General features: G+C 37.6%; 1 non-coding gene and 1 pseudogene across 1 annotated transcript; both read left to right on the forward strand.

The window, feature by feature from the left end:
• Positions 1 to 17,597, forward strand: part of LOC118728737 — a 76,048-nt pseudogene that overhangs the window by 36,324 nt on the left and 22,127 nt on the right.
• On the forward strand, positions 5,108 to 5,214 carry LOC118730958. The gene has a single exon (XR_004991684.1). It is a non-coding gene; the product is annotated as a U6 spliceosomal RNA (small nuclear RNA).

Below are 17,597 nucleotides of genomic sequence, written 5' to 3' on the forward strand. Positions count from 1 at the left end.
ACGATCTAACAGTTTAAAATGTGAGAATAAATGGTGGAGGGCCAGGTACAAAAGCATGGAAACCAGTGAGGCTCTTATTGCAGTTAATCTAGGAGAGAGGGTGGTGGCCTGGACCAGGGTAGAGGAGGTGACACACGGTCTTAATATTTGCATTTTGAAGATAGACAAGATTATTAAAAGAATAGGTACTGAAAATATTAAATGTTGGGAGTTAGGAGTCAAGATTAATACAGAATTTTAGGCTTCTGTGACTGAAAGACATAGTGATATTTTACAAAGAACATTATACTACATTGTATGAAAAACGGTAGAAAAATTATGTGTGTGAATGCATGTCTATGTGTTTACATTTATATAAATATATAGTGTGAGGATAAACAAGAAATATAAAAATGACCTTGTAAAGGGAATGAAAGCAAATGGGTAAATGGCCACAGGAAAGAGACCAAAATATCTTAGAGTATTTATTTTTTATTATTATGATCTTTGAATGTTTTATAAGTAAAATTGTTATAAAAATAAAAGTAAAATGATAAGATGAGATGGCCAGCAATCTTTTAAAAAATATTTATTATGTGTCAGGCATTATGCTAAAACACTCTACCTCTTTGGCTCCCTTTTTTTTTGAGTGGTGATGATATATCTACTTTGCAAGGCTGGCCTATCTGGTTCAGAGATATTGGAAGTAATAGATCTTATCAAATGTCCAGGGCGTAGCAAATACTCAGTAATTTGTTGCAGCCATTACTATTGTTCAAGGTCGTGGGACTAGTAAACATTGGGATATAATTCAAACTAGACTTTTCTGGAGGTAAAGTCTCTGGTACTACCCTCTCTGCCATACTGTCTTTTATAAAAAGCAACATAACAGCTGTCTCTAATTTTACTATGCCAGGTGTGTGGGAGTGATGGAATGCAGATATATGAAAAGTCACTCTCAAGAGGACCAGGAAAAAACTCAAAACAAATGTTTGCAGCAAACATGGAAGTGGTCCAACCCTCAAAAAATACAAGGGATTTGACAATACATGGAAGGCAGTGAGAACGCAGCCAGAACTCAGCCAAGTGTTCATGTATCAGGTACACACAGATCCTGAAGTTCAAGTTAAGGCAGAGTCTGCTACCAAGCAAGCCAGCAGAAGCTGTAGTAGATAAAATTAAACCCCTTTTTTTTGTCTTCATCACAAGCCAAATGTTTGCCTTCTGCTGGAGCAGGAATCAGTCCCAGGTTGTAGAGTCCAGGGCCCATTCATGTGTAACTTGGTGAAGAAGAGCCTCTGATTTTGCTAGAGTACAGCTTAGGCGCAGAATGGGCAGAGTCCCCAAGGGCTTTTTAAAAATTGGACTTTACTGCGGGTCTTGGAAAAAGCCCCTTTTTCACTGAGATTTTGAATATATTGAAGAATAAGGCAAATGACCAATGGAAAATGCAAGCATAATCGTGAAAAAGACTAAGTTGGAGGACGCAACTAACATGGCAATGGGCTTTCCAATATAAAATCTCAGAATTGAACAGGCTTCCACACCCAGGCCAACTCCCTGACTATCACCTCAAAAACAGAGCATGGTCAAAGAAAATGCAGAGCTCCTGCTCCGTGTATGTTGCTCCCAAAAGGAAAAGAGCTAAAGCTAAACCAAGCATGTCCATCATTCTCTGGATTCTCTAGAACACAGTGTTGCCTCCTCTGCTTGATAATTCCTTGTTCCTCCTCCCCAGGAGCTTAAGCAACAAATACTTTAATTTTTTTATTTTATTTTTAAATAGCCTCCAGAAATCCTTTTATCACAGCACCTCTTCCTGTTTTCACAGCACCCTACCCTTTCCTGCACTTAACCTTTATCATACTTTTCCTACTTCATTGTAATTGCCCAGTTACTTGTCCATATTTCTCATAAGATATGTTGTCAGCTTCCAGATAACAAATACACTGTCTTATTTTTCACTGCATGCTTTCTGGCACATGATAAGTGCTCATTATATATATTTGTTGAATAAACATCTGACTTCAACTACTTTTGGGCCAGTTTACTGCTATGTCCCCCATCCAAGTTGGTCTCATTTATCTCCTTGCTCGCTGCCGGCTTGGATGTGGGGTGAGAGAAAGTCCAGAGCTTTGTTTTCCCGGCATGAAGATGGGTGTAGTTGTAGTTGTTTTTTTTTTCCGAAAGTGGCATCTAGTCCTGAGTTATCCCAAAACTCTTATCAGTGTTTCAGAGAACTTTTCCAGAAATATAACTTCATCTTTAAACATTGATATTTGGCTGTGAAATGTACTAGATGACTTTTTTTTATTTTTGAGTGGAGATAACGGAAATTTCTTCTTTAAAAATACCCACAAAATAAATCTTTTAGGGGAGAAAACTCTTCCCCCTCTTATGAAGATTGCTTCTTATGGACTATATTGCTGCTGTTTGTGCCTTACTCATGCCACTCCTCAAGGTCTGGGGTGATTGGAATATGGGGTATACATAATTGTGTTCCTATCCTATATAATAAAAGCCTAATATGAAAATTGTCCCTTTGACTAGAAGTTCAGCTGGGAGTTTGACAGGGAGTTCGACCAGGGGGTGGGGCTTCCTGTGGCAGCATGAATCTGGGGGAAGGGAGGTGCCTTAGCTGGCAGCTGGCAGCTGCTAGGGACCCTACCCATGCATGAATTTTGTGCACTGGGCCTCTAGTTTATAATAATAAAAGTGTAATATGCTAATTAGACCTGATGTCTTTCTGATGGAGCCATGGCTGTGAGGGAAGCCCTGGTGCCGGGTGCCAGAGGGAAGCTGGTGCTGTCAGTTGGGGGAAGGAAGGCCTACTCTTGTGTAAATTTCATGCATCAGGCCTCTAATATCATACATAATAAAAGAGTAATATGTAAATTAACCATCACTCCGCTCCACAAGCCACAACCACAAGCCAATCAGAGCATGTATGCAAATTAACCCCAACCAAGATGGCTGAGGCCACAGAGGTTTGGGGTTTCTCTGGCAATGGAAGAAGCCAAGCTTTCCACCTGTCCTTGCAAGCCTAAGCCTCCACTCAAGGCTACAAAGTTTCAATTATAGAAGGTAAACAAATCCAAATAGAAATGACTGCCACCATGGAGCAAGCAAGAGGCTTGGCTCTGTTCCAGGCTACAAAGTTTCAATTGTAGTAAGTAAATACCAGATACCAAGGCCTCTGCTTGGGTCACCATAGGGTGTGGCTGGCCTGCAAACTACCACAAGCTCCTCGCCCAGACCATCCCACACCCCAAGGGAACCCCCACTCTGATTTGGGATCCCTTCAGGGCAAACCAGCTGGCCCCCACCCATGCACCAGGCATTTATCCTATCTAATAAAAGAGTAATATGCAGATTGACCATCACTCCACCACACAATATGGCTGTCCCCATGTGGTCAAAGTTCCTGCCCCTATGTGGACACAAGATGGCCACCACAAGATGGCCAGCAGGGGAGGGCAGTTGGAAGGCACCAAGTCAGCAGGGGAGGGCAGTTGAGAAGGACCAGGCCTGCAAGGAAGGGCAGTTGGAGGCAATCAACCCTGCAGGGGAGGGCAGTTAGTGGTGACCAAGCCAGCAGAGGAGGGAAGTTGGGGGCAAATGGGCTGGAAGGGAGCATTTAGGCATCAATCAGGCTGGCATGGGAGTGGTTAGGGGGTGATCAGGCTGGCAGGCAGAAGCAGTTAAGAGCAATCAGGAAGGCAGGCAGGCGAGCAGTTTGGAGCCAGCAGTCCTGGATTATAAGAAGGTTGTCTAATTGCCCTCGAGAAGTCCCAGATTGGAGAGGGTGAAGGCTGGGCTGAGGGATAACCTCCCCCTTCCCCCATGTATGTATGTATGTATGTATGTATGTATGTATGTATGTACACACACACACACACACACACACACACACATACAGAGGTGAGCAAAAGTAGGTTTACAGTTCATATGGAAAAAGACATGTAGGTTATGATTATTACAATAGCTTTAGTAATTCAAAAGAACATGACAATGCCACAGTGCACTTAGGTACAAGCTCATAAGTTCTCAAATTACTGGCCTTCATTATTTATACATTCTTATCATCTACTTGATAAACAAACTGTTTCATGTACTTACAACTGTAGACCTACTTTGCCCACCACTGTATGTGTGTGTATATATTTTATTAGATATAAATGAAATTTTTAATGAATAAAATATATACAAGCAGGGGCCAGGTCATGAAGATTATTATAAGCTATGTATGGAAATAATTCTTAGAGGAAAGGGAAAGGGGGCAATAAAATGTGTTAAGCAGATAGATGACAACATCATCACACATGTGCTTTTAAAGTGTCAGTGGCTACAACATGGAGCATCTATAAGAGAAGGATCATCTTGAAGTCAGGAGCTCTGGTAATCCAGGTGGGAAATGATTGCACAAAACAGTTATTTAGAAATGAACTCAGGCAAGATTGGAGGTTGTTGGAAGGAAATAAGAATATTGTAACAGTATATCCACTTATAAAAAATGAGTTTATAACTATAACTTATAGAAGGTAACTGCAATGATCAGGTGTGCAGTTTATTTCTGATTAGTTGGAGTTGTTTTTTGGGAAAGTGAAAGGGGTTATGTAGCTCTGGTGTTAATGTCTACCTCCAAATGGTGTGTTGGTGGTATTCCAAGGATTTACCCACCACTTGGTTCATACTGGCAAAGTATGCCTGCTCTTGATTCATGAAACAAATAACATCACAAGCTACTGTCATCTTTGTGTGAAGACAAAACACACATTTGTTTTATTAATGCCATGTCTAAACTAAGCCAAGTTTGGTACTTCAGAAAGCAATGATTCTTTTCATGTTCCTGCCATAAAATAACTTTACGGTTCACAGAAAGCTGTGAATTTACACATTTTGCTTAAAGCATTCAACTAACATTAGCAATTGTTTGGGCTAGGTACAGGAAATTCAACATCAAAGAGGATGCAATTTCTGAATGATGGGATCACCATAGAATGGAAGCACTTAGGTATCAACTGCTGAATGGATTGGTTTCAAATGTGGAGCTGTTTTGTAAACTCCACCAGGACAAATTTCAAGAGCTTCTTCCCAAAGTAAGAAAATAAAAATGTTATATAAACTTGTGCTTGCTTCAGCAGCACATATACTAAAATTGGAATGATACAGAGAAGATCAGTGTGGCTCCTGCACAAGGATGACATGCAAATTCATTAAGCATTCCATATTTAAAAAAAAAATAAATGAATAAAATAAAAACTTCTCCCTTTCTCATTACCATGTCTGAAAGAAAAAAATAACATTAAAGACTGTTATGTTTAGAGGAACATTTAACATTATATACATTCTGATACAGATGTAGAGTACAAATATTATATTATGAAAAATGTTTTAAAATATTCAGGATCATGTGAAAAAATGTATTTTAATATATATTAAATTTCTAATATATATAAATATGTTAAATTTAATATTAAATTTCTTTAATATGTATATATTAAATACACTTTTTACTTTGAAAGTGGCCATTGAGCCCATATCAATTACATATATTTATTATGGACTACCACCAAAATGTAAAATTTATGTAGACATATGGAAGTGGATATTATGATGACATTCATTAAAATGGGAGATTTATCTGTAATTTGGCTTTCTGTAAATTATATTAACTGAGGTACATCTTATTTTATTTAGCAAGGCTAATAAAAATTTCAGACAAAACCCAGAACACTTGGCCAGCATTCTATCTGTTCATGCCAATGACTTGTTATTTTTCTCATAAACCTCCTTGGCTCTAGGGCTTTCCAAGTCTAAAATATTCATCAGTATAATATTTATGATAATGACTGAAACAATAAAAGCCCAATTAGAGTAAAACAGATTTAGTGCATTGCTTTTTGGACACTTTCCGCTTACTAAAATATCTCAACCATATTAGATAAAGCATCTTGTTGAATGTACTTGCTTATAATTGCAGAACCACATTAACAAGGGCACAAAACCTACATGTACTGGGATGTGGTAAGGAGAGTAGTAGAAAAGTCAGTAAATGGTACACCACAATGATGAGAGACTAAATTTTCCTTCAAATAGAACCAAAACTATTTTTTAGAGGAGAATTCTCTTAGTTTACTTAGTTCGTCTTTCTATATTCTTAATATCTAAACAACAACAACAACAACAAAACCAAATACAGGTTCTGGGGGAGGTTTTTAGGTGAGAGAATGTGAAGATAAGCTGAATTCCAAAGTCTACAGGTAATAAGGGAAACCCGTATCCCTACTAGTATATTGTGTCAACAAAGTTACTATATCAGCTGAAAAACGGTTTGGCTCAGTGGATAGAGCGTCGGTATGTGGACTGAAAGGTCACAGGTTCAATTCCAATCAAGGGCATGTACATTGGTTGTGGGCGCATCCCCGGTGAGGGATGTGCAGGAGGAAGCTGGTCGATGTCTCTCTCTCATCAATGTTTCTGGCTCTCTATCTCTCTCCCTTCCTTTCTGTAAAAAATCAATAAAAAAATACATATATATATTTTTTAAAAGTTACTATATCAATCATAATGCAAAATATCCCTTATACAATTCACTCTTATGGGGAAGTGCTAGTTTCAAATTTCTCCCCACCTTTTCTGGGAGTACCTTAGACTTTCTATTTGTGGTCATTACACTACCTTCCTGACTATTTGCCTATAGTTGTTTGACTTGCTGTTGAGAACTGGTGTCTGTGCCTGCTTACCAAAGGTGAATCCCTCTGACCACTAATATCTATCTACCCAGACTAATGGATGTGGTGTCCCTTAACTGCAAAGCCAAAGGTAATGATTCTTTGAAAAATGGCTCCAGCGTTTGCAGATTTCAGTCCCAGCCCTTATTGGCCCCATGATCCCATTTTGTTTTGCTTTTAACGTTGCACTTCAAGTCTCAAATATAAATCTACACAAGCTAATCCAGAAGATGAACCATGAGCATTGCTACCCAACTACCCCTCCACTCCTAACTATAGTCCATTTTCCTTTCTTTGACCCACACACTGATGCAACTCACCTCACTCTTAAGGTTTCAACATAAATATAATTTCCCTAAGGTAGTAATAATTTAGGTTAGGTCCTGCTATAATATGCTTCCATAGTACTCTATATTCTTTGAAATGTTTACTTCACTTGCTCATTATCTGTCCTCTCTGATGTTAGAAAGATCATGGGTTTTTGAGCCTGGCACATTGCCACATAATTGGAACTGAGCGAATGAATTATGTAATCAGAAAGACTTAATGCCTCATGTAACTAGATCCTTGCTTGTAACATCTCTCTCCAGCAGTCTTCCTGACACTCCCAGCCCTGTCTGAATCTAGGCTGAACACATCATAAACTCAAGACTTTTGCTATGTGAGGTTTTCTAAGTAGATGGTGGACCCATGTTTCATAGCTCATGGTAGACTCAATTTCCAAAAGATCATGTGATAACCAAGAAGAGTAGGTAACAAACCGACAAAGACACCATTTCAATAAAGTTTGAATTTTTGTTTGATTTCATTGCAATAAATGGAGGCATTTCAGGTAAAATTACAGAAACTGGGCAAATAAGAAAGAGGTGAGAACAGGAAAATGACAATACATGACTCATTCACCTCCACAGGTATTTTCAAGGGCCTAGCTGGGTGCTAGTCACTGAGGTAGGACAGGTGACTCACACCCTTCAGGAGGTCACAGTTTATAACCTGTAGATCCATGGTTCTATTTTAAGAAAATGCATATGCCTGCCTCTCTGTAGTTGCTGCTGCGGCCAGGGTGCCTGCCTGAGCAAGAAGTGAGAGGATGGTTCTTTTATCACGACAACAGAATTGCAGTATCATTTGTCCACTGACCTCTGTTGTTTTTCTGACTAACTTCCTAGTAAACATCCACTGGGGGCCTGTCTCTGCTGAGTGAAATGAAGTTAGGAGATATGGCTTCTTTTCAGTTTTTTGGCCTATTTCTTTTCTATGGAAAAGTAATGTCAATGTAAATTTATATTAGAATAATAAATGGGGTCCTGTGTTACGTTCTATTCATAGATATCAGCCAACCAGGACTTCTTGTTGAACCCCTACTCTGTCAGGTTTATTCCAGACATACTAGAATAGAGAAGGAAATCTATGATTGCTGTCTACCAGGAACTTAGAACACTGTTAAAGAAACAGGAAAAACTGTAAATAAATAAATAAATAAATAAATAAATAAATAAATAGTCTTTACACCTTTTCTGTTAGTAATTTCTGCAAATCTAATTTAAAAAAATCTTTTTTCTCTCTCTGTAAGAAACTGAGCAGGCAGTAACATTGAAAAAAAAAACTGTCTTAATATTCCTTTGTTCTTGTTTATTTCATTGGGAATCTTATCAGTGTCAGATTTTACCCACTACCAACTAGAACTAATTGTCTCTTGCCCTCATCATCTCTGCCTCCTTCAACCCTCTTGCCTTCATTGATTGCTGGTTTTGCGAACTTAAAGAACAATCATTTGAACAGGCTTCCAACACTAAATCATAAAGTTCTAATCTTTAGAAAGCGACTGGGTCTTCACAAATGTTTATTAGCAATGGTGTCAATTGAAAAGGAAGAGCTCCTGGTTTTTGTTCCTTCTCAATCTGGAGTTTCCTTTTCTCAGTTGGCCTTAGTCATCTGAATAAACAAAGCTTTTTCATATTTATTGTTTTGCTAAGATTAGCAGTATGTTCAGTCATGGGTGTTCCAGAATCTTGGGGAATTGCACTTTTCACTTTAAGGCAGAATGGCTTTGTGATGGATGGTTCCCTGGGCTCTTTCAACTCCGCTTTCTGCTTTCTCTTTCTCTAGCTCATTGCATGCTGCTGTTCACTTTGCAAAACGTCTGACATTTTGAGAGCTGAGACAAAACTCTTAAAGAGTGACAGAGCTGAGAAGAGAGAAATACTTCAAGTAGATTGACACATTCCTGAAGATATGAGCTAGTTACTGACTCAAGTTTCAGACACTGTACCTACATTACCTTATTTAGTCCTCACAATAGCTATACAAAATAAATGTATTTTGCATATTAGGAATTGATGCTCAAGGCAGTTAACTATACTGATCAAAGTCACATGATTCTTGAGGAGTAGAGTCTGGATTCAAGACCAAAATGAGCCTGGAATAGTTGCCAATCCTCCAACACCCCATGGACCCTTGTCACAGAGCACCATTGTTAACTCTTTTCTTTCTCTTAGCTGACCTCTGAACTACTCAAGAATGCAGATGCTGTCTTGTTATTACCCTAAGAACCTACTTCAGTTCCTGGCACACTGTGAGTGCTGGATAAACGTGTATGGAGAGAATAAATGAGTGAATGCACTTGTTGTTCTGCCTATCACAGAGACTGTAACAATCAGATTGCATAATATAAATGAGACATTTTTATTTTTTTATTTTTATTTTATTTTTATTTTTAAATATATTTTATTGATTTTTTACAGAGAGGAAGGGAGAGAGATAGAGAGTTAGAAACATCGATGAGAGAGAATCATCAAACAGCTGCCTCTTGCACACTCCCTACTGGGGATATGCCCGCAACCAAGGTACATGCCCTTGACCGGAATCGAACCCGGGACCCTTCAGTCCCCAAGCCGACGCTCTATCCACTGAGCCAAACTGGTTTCGGCAAATGAGACATTTTTAAATAATGATATAAAACATAGCTATTTTGTTTTGTTACTAGATTTCATCTTTTGAAATAAAATACTGTATTCTAGTAATTTTATTTGTCTTCTATATTAGCAAGCTGGATTTTAATAATTGAAAACGTTTAATAATTGAATACTAGCTGATTGAATTAGTTTATGATGATTTGTCAGAGTAAGACATGAAAAAGTCCACACCAACCCTTTTGTTTGTCAAGGATCAGTCCGGCAAAAGGGAAAGCTATTTGGGAAAAGACAGGTGTAAATATAATGGAAAGACCAGATCAGATGTGATAGAGGATAAATGATGAAGTCTTGGACACCCTCCCTAAAAGTGTCAAAAGAAGTTGAAGCAGTGTTTTTATTTTCTATCTGCTTAATTGGGAGCAAGGCATACAATAAAAATGTGTAAGAATCAGAATAATAACTATTAACATGTCTGGAGGCACTGAATATTTTTCACTTGGTCACAAATTTATTTAGTAATATTTTAAAAATAAAACATCTTTAAAAGACAAAAGTATTTTTTAAAAAATAGATATTTTTGTTTCAAAACTTTTGCAAAAAAAAAATAGTCTAGCCTAATTAGCTTTCAATTTTGAAACAGTGAGTGGGAATGGTAGGTTGCTCCTTTTGCTTAGGATAAAGCTCCTCTGGGGGCTTCCCATATGCTTCTGCTCTGGTTTGAGGCAATTTCTGCATTTCAATCTGCATATGGGTTCTACTTCCATTTCATGTTCCAATTGCCTTGTGTACTAAGAAAATGATAAATCTTAGAACTGAGAAATGAGATGCCATAATGATAGTTCTGCTTCATGTGTTGTCATAGTGCTCCAAATATTAAAGAAGAGATCTGGCTAAAAATCATTCTCAAGGTATTGATGCTAATAATGCTATTAAAGAAGGCACCAAAATGTTTATGTATCATTCCACAGGGGGCAAACAGATCTTTGATATGGTTTCAGAATATCTTATTGACTGAGTCAAAGAAATAACAGAAATATTCTTTAAAAACAAAAGTGGTTTAATATTGAGAAATGTTTATTATATGGACCCGTGAAGGTGAAAAAATGCCCACATGCTCCAATTCTTGCTTACAATTCAGAAAATTTGTCTTAAAATAAAAGAGGACAATATGATGAACACCTTTAAGATAAATATAAAAAAGATATATAAATAATAAAGATGGTGAAAAATGAGGGCGAGAGATGAGATTTGTCTGTGCCCAACATATTCATACACATACCTATATACTTTCAAATAATAATGTTCATTTGTTTTAGGGAAAAAACAATACCTGGCAAATGTGCATTTGAACTGAATTGATAATTTTTATTTTGTTTCATGTTGTTTGCTCTTGCTGTTTTGCTAGAGAACCACTAGGAAAAAAGAGGGATATCTTATTAATTAAAAGACTCTTCAAAGAAGAATCTCAAAGTTTCTTGACAATATTGATTAAGTGCTCTCATTTTATTGGGATAAAACTGATGCTCAGCATGCTTGAGACATCTTCCAAGAGTCAGACATTCCGAGAGCTGAGTATTAAATGCATATTCTGTACCATCTCGGTCATGGTTCTTTACTCAATTATTTTGACTTTGAAGGAGCCAGAGTAGCATAGCTGAAAGTTACTAGTTTAGGAGATTAAAAAAAGAAAAAATCTTGTATTGAGGCTAGGTTCTCTACCTGACTAAATGGATAACCTTGAGAAAGTCTTTTGAATTTTCAGGACTTCATCTTCCTTGTGTAATAGAATACCTATTGTGTCAAGATACTACATGAGATAGGATGATTTTAAAGTGGTGATTTGCTGCAAAAAGAACTCTAAATGTTCAAAACTGCAAAGTAATTTCCTGTTATCCTCAATGCATCACTATAACACAGATACAGAGAATTCTACCATAAGTGAGAAAGTACATGAGACTCCACAGGAAGGAAAGCTCACTTGTTATTCTTCATTTACACCCATTCACTCTTATTCTGAACAAGAGCCTCCCTCATTTTAGTAGAAATTTGTTAATCAAAATATACTGAAGATGTGAGAGAGAAACCACTGGAAAATTCACAGAATCACAAGCTTAACATCCTCCAAAGTAAACTTATCTTGAAGTTTGTTTAAGCCTTCTCTCCCGACTATAATTTCTTAAACAATGTTTTTCCAAGGTTCTAAGTTAGAAACATCAATCTTTTATTTCTCCTCTCTCTACTTCCCAAGTCAAGCTGTACAACTTCCATTGCATGAATTAAGCTGTAACTACTCTTTCTCATACATGTATTCTTCTCTTTATTCACGTCCCTTGCCATGCCTTTACCTCCGTAGCTGTCCAAGATTTAATTTCATTAATGTGCCTTTAAAGGGGTCCCAACTAGCCTTCTTTTTTTTAAAGATATATATATATATATATATATATATATATATATATATATATATATATATATATATAATTAATTTTAAAGAGAGGGAGGGAGATAGAAATATCAATGATGAGAGAGATTCATTGACCAACTGCCTCCTGCATTCCTCCTACTGGAGATCAAGCCTGAAACCTAGGCATATGCCCTGACCAGAAATCAACCCAGGATCTGGCTCACAGGTCAATGCTCAATCACTTAACCAACACTGTCTAGACCCAACTGGTCTTCTTACCCACAGCCATTCTCATCATGGTGAACTTCCCATTGTGCTCTTTGCCTACCAAATGAATATCTTAACCAGTGGTCGGCAAACTGCGGCTGGCGAGCCACATGCAGCTCTTTGGTCTCTTGAGTGTGGCTCTTCCACAAAATACCACATGTGTGCACCCGTACACTGTGATTGAAACTTCGTGGCCCATGCACAGAAGTTGGTTTTTGGCTCTCAAAAGAAATTTCAATTGTTGTACTGTTGATATTTAGCTGTATTGACTAATGAGTTTGCTGACCACTGTCCTAACCCTTTCTCATGATATAAGAGCCTTCGCTAATCAGGCCCTAAACAGTTTTCAGACATTGACTCTGAAACTTTAACTTCATCTACTTGTTTTATCTTTCCATCATCCACAACCACTGAACAACTGACTACAGTTCTCATTATTCCTGAAAGTCATGTTTTTTTCATGACTCCTTGCCTGTGTACATGTTACTTCTGTATGCAGTGCTCTCTTCTTGCCAACGTTCTAGTAGTTTCTTTACTTTTATAATCCATTATTTATTTTTTAACATGGGCTATCATTGTTCTTTATCTTTTTGCTTTGCACTCATTATTTCTCAAGATATAACTTACTTACTGTAAAATTTACAATTCTAATGCATATACTTCAGTGGCTTTTAGTATATTCATTTAGCTTGTGCAACCATCACCTCATTCCAGAACATTTTTATCATTTCTCCTGTCTCCAGAGAACCTCATACTTATTAGAAGTCACTCTCCATTTTCCCCTAAACTCAATCACTGGCACCCACTAATCTAGTTCTATCGCCAAGGATTTGCCTGTTCTCATTTTACTTAAATGGAATTATACAATATATCACCCTTTGTGTCTAGCTTCTTTCCCTTAGTCTAATGTTTTCAAAGTTCATCCATGTTGTAGTATTTCATTCCTTTTGTAGCTGAACAATATCCACTGTATGAATAAACCACATTTTGTTTATTCATTAGTAAATGAATATGTGGGTTATTCTGATTTGGGTGTTATCATAAATGATGCAGCCATAGCTACTTTGGCTTAGTGAATAGAGCATCAGCCTGTGGACTGAAAGGGGGTTCGAATCCAGTCAAGGGCACATGTCTGGGTTGTGGGCTCGATCCCCAGTATGGGGCGTGCAGGAGGCAGCCGATCAATGATTCTTTTTCTCACCATTGGTCTTTCTATCTCTCTCTCCCTCTCCCTTTCTCTCTAAAATCAATAAAAATAGAAAATAAATAACTAAATAAATACATAATGCATATTATACTTATTTTCAAATAAACTTAATTTGCTTTACTAATATTACTACAAAGCTTCTAATAAATACCTTTATACTTGAAACCCTTTCCAGACGAAACCATTTTTAACTTTTAGCTTTTTCTTCTGATATTTACATTCATTTTCCAAAATAACCTATAATTTCTTTTTTTTTTTTTTTTATTGTGATAGTATTGCAGATGTAGTACCCATTTACCCCCTTTGCCTCCTTCTACCCAGCTCTTCCCATTTCCTCTGGCCATCACAATAGAGTTATCTGTGTCCATGGGTTATGCATCTTTGTTCTTTGGCTTTTAGATACAATTTCTTGGTAGTTTACTAGAGAAGAGAAAAATTCAGCATTGTTCTCGCTTATCGATACTTTCCTCCCTCTTCATCTTCCAAATTGTTATTGCCAAAGTTTTTGTTATTGTAATAGCCAGTGTACAATTCATTGTCATGTAAATATCCAATGGCTGGCAGGCTCAAGACTCAGGAAAAACCAATGTTTTAGTACAAATCTGAAAGCAGAAAAACCAACAAACAATAACCCCCTTTGAAGACAGTCCAATAGAAGTAATCCCCTCTTATTCCGAGGATGGACCAACCTTTTTATTCTATTCTGGCCTTCAACTGATTGGATAAGGCCCACCCTCATTAAGAAGGGTAACTTGCTTTCTCAATCCATCAATTTAAATGTTAAACTCACCCCCCCCAAAAAAAACAAAAATAAACAAACAAAAACACCACAAAACACCCTCAAAGACACACCCAGAATAAAACTTGAGCAAATATCTAGGCCCAGTCAAGTTAACACATAAAATTAACCATTATACCTAGTACATTTTTATGGCAAACATTTCATTTAATCTCGCTGTCTGTTGAATGTTTTTAAATATAAATATGTATTTCCTTTGTTCTGGATGCAGATAAGCTATCTGGAAATTTTTTTATCTTTTGGGCTTTGTTATAAGAGTTGTTTGGACACAGTTTGGAGTAGTGCTCATAATAGCTTTAATTATTCTACATCATGAGGTAAGACTCCTCTGTACTCTACTAAGGCTCTATGACTCATGCATTTCCCCCTCTCTGCTTTGTGAGAGTACAGGCTATTTTTCATCCTGTTTGAGGACTGGGTACTATTAATTTTCTGACAATTAACTGAAACTTCAAATACATTATCAAATGGGAATTCAAAAGCATAAATTAAAGGTCCAAACCCTGCTCAGGTTTTGCTGCTTAACCTTAGGCATTGTCCTCAATTCCCTGTCGCTGCAGTTTTTACCATCTGTTAGGGAAGGATGGGCTGCCTTATGGCATTGCTTAGAAAAGCACATGAAAACTTTCCTCAGCCTCCAGGACACCAGACAGCTGGTAACAGTGGTTAGAAAACAGGTTGGAAAAATGGAAAATATAAGGTATTACTATTCCAGTTCAACAAGGAGATAGAGATGGCTTAAAGGCTCATGAAAGATGCTATTCTATTGAGGTTTTCAGGCTACCTGAATAGAACCAAATATGCTCAGGCACTTGTAGATCTGACTGAAAAGTAAGGATAAGATTACTTTCACACAGAATAAAATTAGATACAATATCTCTTCATGTGGAAAAATTAATCTGTCTGGATGGGAGCCTTGCAGACCTATTTACTCTAAAGGATGTTTGCTTTTACAAATTAGCAACTGAAACCAGTTTTCAGCATATAATTTTCCAAATAACGTACGTGGTGCTCTTGATGCCAGCGGGAGAAAATCAATGTGCACTTAGGGTCAGAAAAATTCAATTAGTGGATATCAGCAGGAAAATACCAAATTGGTTTTTCTTCCATGATCCAAGGGTTTCACGTCACTATGGATCATATTCTGTATCCCTTTCACTGTTTTCCATCCTTAGAAGTCCTTCCTAGTTTTGATCAGGGAATTGACTTTATAATAATCACTTGATTTGCATAGAGTTGATGCCATTTCTACTCTGTCACCAAGTTTTTATTCGCAGGTAGTGGATGTGGAAAATCTGCAGCTGAGCTATAAAGGGCAGACTCTCAGGCCATCAGAGGAAACTGGTAACTCCCCTGTGGAGGCTTCCTGAGAATCTGTCTAGGAACACTTACCTCTCAGAAGCTGCTTTTAAATATAATTAGCCACGGGTCCTCCCTCCCCCCACAATTTTTCTTCTGCTTTTTGTTCTTTGAATATAATCAGCTGTTTTAACTTCTTTAACGAAAACCTCTTTTATATGTTTTGTCCTGTACATCATAGAATATTAGAGATGACTTACGAGTGACATTGTTTTGTGCTTTGTTCTAATTGCTCCAAGGGGCCCTTTGAGGCAACAAAAGGACCTGGATCCCTGCCCGATTCCCCTCTCCCCCAACCTTATGATTTCATATGAAAAGAATCTTCCAATAAAAAAAGTTAAAAGCCTCACTCAATCCTCTAACTTTATGAATGAGGCAACTGGGAAGGTTACTGAAGGATCAAAGTTCACCTTGTCAGTGCACAGCTAAGACCACCAGATATGTAGACCTTTTCACTTCCCGTCAGCAATCTTTTCACTACCATTCACTGCCTTTACTTGTGTATACGACATGTATAGGGACAGCTTTGCTTTTTTCATATATATATATATATATATACATATATATATATATATATATTTCATATTAGTTAGGACTCTGCCTCTTGTGGATTTCAGAAACCCCACTAGAGGTAGTTTTAGAAGAGAAGATACTTTATTGGAAGAACAGGAGAGATGAGAGTATTTCATAGGATCCAAGGTGTAAGAGAACAAACTTAGGGAGGAGCAGAGACCTGTTGTAACCCATCCTCTGGAATAATTGGAACCAGGGACCTGAGTGCTGAGCACTTTTCTTCATATGTGAGTGGTCTTTGCATCTCTCTGCATTTCTTCCTTATTTTTAATACGGTGGTGCTGTAAAATTCTCTTCCCTATTCTTTCTACATTGTGGAAAACAGTCTGGCAAGGATGTAGAGAAAAAGGAAACCCAATGCACTGTTGCTGGGAATGCAGATTGATGCAGCCACTATGAAAAACAGTGTGGATGGGCTTCAAAAAGTTAAAAATGGATCTGCCTCATCACCCTAAGATTTCACTTCTGGGTATATATTCAGAGGAACTTGAAAGAATAGAAGATACACTGCTATGTTAATTGTAGCATTATTTACAATAGCCAAGCTATGGAAGCAACCCAAGTGCCCATTAGCAGACAAATGGATAAAAAATAAATAAAATGAAATATTATTTGGCCATATAAAGAATGAAATCTTACCGTTTGTGACATCATGCATCATGGATGGACCTGAAGGGTATTATGTGAAGTGAAATAATTAAGTGAGAGAAAGACAAATACTATTTCACTTATATGTGGAATATAAAGAACAATATAATCAAACAAACAAAACAGAAACAGACTCATAGGTACAGAGAACAGATTGATGGTTGCTAAAAGACAGGGGTTGGGGCACTGTATGAAAAAGGTTCAGTAATTGAGAAGTACAGATTGGTAGTGACAAGATAAGCACAGAGATATAAAGAAAAACATAGAGATTATCTACACTAATAAAAGAGAAACATGCAAATTGATTGTACCTCTGTTACGCCTGCAAGCCAATTAGGAGTGAGTATGCAAATAACCCAACCAAGATGGCTGTAGCCATGGAGCAAGCAGGAGACTTGAGTTTCCCCATCGATGGAGGAAGCCAAGCTTCCTGGCTGGCCCTGGCCTCCTCTCAATGGTACAAAGTTTCAATTATAGAAGATAAATAAATCCCAGATACCAGGGCCTTCACTTGGGTCACTGAGAGGAGTGGCCAGCCTGCAAACCACTCCAGGCCCTTCTCCCAGGCTGCTCCATGCTCCAAGGGAACCCCACCCTGATCCAGGACACCCTTCATGGCAAACAAGCTGGCCCCCACCCATGCACCAGGCCTCTATCCTTTCTAATAAAAGAGTAATATGCAAATTGATCATCACTCCAACACACAAGATGGCTG

The sequence above is a fragment of the Pipistrellus kuhlii genome, unplaced genomic scaffold (assembly GCF_014108245.1).
Source record: "Pipistrellus kuhlii isolate mPipKuh1 unplaced genomic scaffold, mPipKuh1.p scaffold_m20_p_3, whole genome shotgun sequence".
Taxonomy (NCBI): domain Eukaryota; kingdom Metazoa; phylum Chordata; class Mammalia; order Chiroptera; family Vespertilionidae; genus Pipistrellus; species Pipistrellus kuhlii.